We start from the raw sequence: 4,979 nt of genomic DNA on the forward strand, positions 1-4,979 counted from the left end.
ACGATAAAATTACGTTTACGTTCTTACCTGAAATTTTACAGTCAGAAATGTAGTTCAGACAGTATGTTTTATTTACTGTATTTATTATTATTATTATTTTATTAACGCTTAATCATCTAAAACAAGTAGTGAATTTTTCACCTAACCAGCTCCGAAAGGCTTTCTTTCTCATTAAAAATCTGCGCGCAAAAGCGTTTTTTGCACGCTAGCATGGATGGAGCATGGAAAAGGTTTTTGAAATTCTAACTTGACGATGGACTGCCATGCACCTTCTTCTTTCGATGAAAAAAAAAGATAATGAAACGTGCAACTACGCAATTTGTCGTACATTACTTATTTATGTAATATAAATCCGTTGGTATATTTTATTCTTATTATTGTTGACATTAAATTGACAATGATAAGTAATTGTGTTTATTAAATTATTTTAATTCGTCTAAGAACTTAAATAATTTCAATAATCACTTAATTACACAAAATAAAAGTACAAGCAAGAATAAAAATTAATCAGGTGTAAATTCAGAACTCATCCGAAAATATACTTTTTTTAATTAAAAAAACTGATTTCTAGTTCGACTGTTTTTCTTTCATCTACCATTGTCGTCGCTATAGTGAGGTGAAAAGTTGTGTGTTTCGCTCGGCAGCAAAGTTGTTTTGCGTCTCGTGGCTTGAAACCCTCGCTACGCTCAGGAGTCTATTTTTGAATAATTCGCAGCATTAGCAAGCACTCGCGTCAAACAATAACTTTGTGGCCTTGCATAACAAATAACTATTATTGACTCTTTTAACGGCTATACAATTAGCAAAAGACAAAAACATGGCAAATGCATGTTATGATTTGAGAAATGATTAAAAATACTGCTTTCGCCACTCTATGGCGCATTTGTCCGGATAGACACATTTGGCGTGTTGTCACCCACGTCATAATTAACTACGACCATTTGAAACACCGCTCAATGTTAGCCACTGTTTGGTAATGTCAACTGAATACCAATTTATTTAAAATACAATGTTCGAATTACACTAAATTGCTAACGAGTGTAGGCTACCTACAAACATAGCACCTACAGCTTATAATGTAACACAACATAGAATTTATTATGAGTTTGTAATGAAGTACGTATTGAAGCTAATAAAAAATTAAGCAGTTATTAGTAGAAAGTTCGAAAGACAGGTATGGAAAAATCAGACACAAGTTTAGACTTTTGACAAATACATTATTTTGACATGAATAATAAGAATAGATAATAATTTCGACTAAAACAGACGTGACCTTATCGTCGTTCCCTTGATGTTAGTGCAAAAAAATCTTAATCGATTACGTTGAATATCAATGAAACATTTATTATTTGACAGAGATTTCAAAATCTTTCGTCTTCTCATCACTACTGACCGAAAATAATATAATTTTCATAATAAATCTACATATAGGAGGAGTAGTAGCCCAGAGAGAATACGTACGTCCAGGGAAGTACCTACTGCCATTTTACGTAATTCAGCTTACCGATTGCGAAGGGATGACGGGCGCAGTAACAGTGCCTATCAGGTCTGTTTAAAGCTCTGACTGACATTGCAACTGTCATGAATAGGCATGTCGCTTACCACCAGGCGCACGATTTCTTCGTCCCAACGTCGCTTGATATCATAAAAAAAGATTGACGTAACAAGTTACATGAAAAAATAAATATTTTCGTAATACATTTTTTTACCAACTCAAAGACTATTTTAATTAGTTTATTTCATAAAGTCTAAAACAATTAAAATTGTCTTCGTATTTATTCACTATTAAACATAGCCACCTTAGCGTATATGCGGGAAATTAAAATATTAATGTGAATTTGCATGTTAATGCGACGGCGTAAACGCAGCAAATGGACGTAATTAAAATAGTTAAACTGTTCATACTGTGTGCAGTTAGTATGCCATTCCACACAATTATTTCACGTTACCATTACTTACTACGTATTACGTTTTTTCCAGATACGTTTCTAGGATATGTATAGAACAATCTGAAAAATGCTTAAGCATAAAATGTTTGTTTTGTGGGTCTTATCGTATCGATGGCATACACTCTAGTGCTTGCCCTCGTGGTGAGTGTTGCGTGCAGACGTACAGAAAAGATATGGTACGTTGTGCGGGGTGGGGTCCTTTTGTGCACATCGGTTTGTGAATGAATTGTTCACATATATAGAAAAACATAATAGCCGTGGTAGCTTAATGTGTTGACCTACCGCCTCTCAAACTGAGGCCGAGTTTCTCGGAATTTATATGCGAAATTGAATTTGAAATTTATCGTTAGCTTTTCGGCGAAGAAAACGTGATAAAACCTTAACGTCCAAGAAGGTTCACAACCCTCGGAAAACGTATGACGTCCTCAACACACATTGAGCCAGCGTGGCGGACTGCGGCCTAAACCCTCACGTGAGAGGAGACCGTGCGTGGCGGGACGTATAAATGGTTTGATGATGATGTTTATATGATTGACTAACATAGTGGCCCACCAATTAGCATTATGAGCCCTAGATGAACAAATTTATCCAAACTAGGTCTGATCTGGGTGTTTTGTGTAGTGCCTCGGAGTGAATTTCGTCGCTCTGCTACACATACTAACTAGTACAGGGAATTGCCTAGTTAGATACCAGGTAGATAGATAGATAGATAGAATATGTTTGTTGACTTTCCATAAGTACACACAATAATAATATGAAACAACAAGTATCGAAAAAAAAAACACGGTTTTGTCTTTTGTAATTTTCATATGGCGTTGAAAGCCGAAAACACCCAGTACAAAGATCTATAACAGACACAGAAGAATTTCGTCGACCTGCTATTCGACCTGTAGCTTTTTGTAGGGTTGATGATGTTGATAGAAAAACATTATACTTAAACGAATTATTTATTCTGGGCAACTGTTCGCAGTTCTGTTCGACCAAGTAATCGCAGCAATTAATAATAATAATAACGCACAAATAATAATAACGCACACACTCAACATAGCCCCGCACCAGGGAAGCCCTGTGTCGCGGGTGCCATAGACACACACATAGACAACCACAAATGACACCCATTTTTACGAGAGAAATAATTGTAGGCCATACAAATATTTCCACCGGCTCGGGAATCGAACCTGGGACCTCTGCGTGGCAGTCCGGCATGGTAACCGTTCGGCCACGGAGGCAGTTATAGATATGTAACATATCTATATTTTATACATAAAATGTACGAAAGTGACTTAGGAGGATGCGGTGCAGTGCGGCCCGCCATAATGTGCGTGAACCTTGAGAATATTTAGGTACTTTGAGTTATTTCTTGCTATCATCAATGAATTTTTATATTATTATTCATGTAGATGCATTAATTTCTTTTTTGTTTTAAATTTAGCACACGTTCAAGGTTAAAAAATTAACTAACTTATAATTCGGAGCACGACAAAAATTGTTGCGGAAAAAAAAACTTCTGTTAATCCAAAGTTTGGTAATAAGTACATAACAACTATGACAATTGAAGTGAAACAATTTTGCCGGATTTAAATCGTGTATATTTGTTTTTTCAAACAAACCATCGTTTCGGGCCGTTACAGGTCCCATGTTCACGGTTGACTTGGACCTGTAAAGGGCCCGAAACGTACAACAAACCCGTTAGAAAAAACAAATATATGCGATTTAAATCCAGAAAAATAGTTTTATTGTATAACAATCGCGAAAACCTAAGAACTCGGATAAACTATTACATTTCTTTGTCTTTCCTGAATCCGAGTCTGTAATAAAATGATGAATTTATTGTATGTAACATACGTTACGCGATGCCCATTGGTGATGGTTACGATTACGGCAAGTTTAATAGAATGATAACATCGGAAATCACAGTACTTTATTTATATTTACAGTACATTTTAAGAAAACGTTGTACCTTTAGTATTGTTTACAACGCATCTACTTCAAAATTTTTGGTTGGTCTTTTTACGGAGCACAGAAATCAGAAAAATCTTAAAAAATATTTCTATAATAAAAATCATTCAATCAATATTTTTGTGAAATAATAATATTTGTATAAATATATTGTTTTTGGTTTTAATAAACTAGTGGAGTAATTTGAGAAATTAGATTTGACAAGAAAAATGAATATCGTAGTATTCATTAAAATAAATATTACAATTGATTTTTTAAAAATCGGTTCACGAAACGATAATATTAAAAAATAAGGTGAAAACGTTTGATTAACATTATGAAACGAGAAGAATATACCCAACTTGATGTGAACACAATAATCAAATTTCATTAACAAAAGTGCATAAGTGACGTGACGACCACGTGACGTCATATGTAGTTAAGAAAAGTAACGTCACCGTACTCACTGTTTGCGAGTTACCTCGTATTTTTTCTCCGTTTAATCATTTTCGTAACTAAAAACCATATAAATTTTGGATTGAGGACAATAGTGAATTAATCATTAGAAATGTTATTAATTAGAAATATTTCCATAAAATACCATGTGGTAGCCGTCTTATCTATTATAATTATTGCCCTCCGTGAGCAGAGTTAGTGTCTGCCTTTGCCTACTTAAAAAAGCCTTGGCAATTGAAAACTTAAGTCACATATCCAATGTGAAATATTTCAATTTCTCACTGAATAGCCGCTACTCGAACAGTGGTGCGATGTGATGATGTATGAATCGGCCACCTGCCTCAATTAAGTGCAATAAAACCTGGCCGGCCGTCGCTTTCGTCGCAATTACCCTTGTGAAACAATGAACAGCTATTTTAATGTCTCTTTTCTTTATTGCTATTGTCTGTTGATACTTACCTGCATGTCTACGTAAGGAAATAGAATAATATTGAATATTTAATTATAAGGTTTAAGTCGTTACAAAGACTAGTTACTTATAGGTAATTAAATGGTAAACTATGAGGTGCAGACTATTATGCTATTCCAATTCCTATACGACAGAACACGAAATACCTATAAACTTTTAATGAGTTC

This window comes from Hyposmocoma kahamanoa, unplaced genomic scaffold, assembly GCF_003589595.1.
Source record: "Hyposmocoma kahamanoa isolate Upper Pololo Valley unplaced genomic scaffold, ASM358959v1 78, whole genome shotgun sequence".
NCBI lineage: Eukaryota > Metazoa > Arthropoda > Insecta > Lepidoptera > Cosmopterigidae > Hyposmocoma > Hyposmocoma kahamanoa.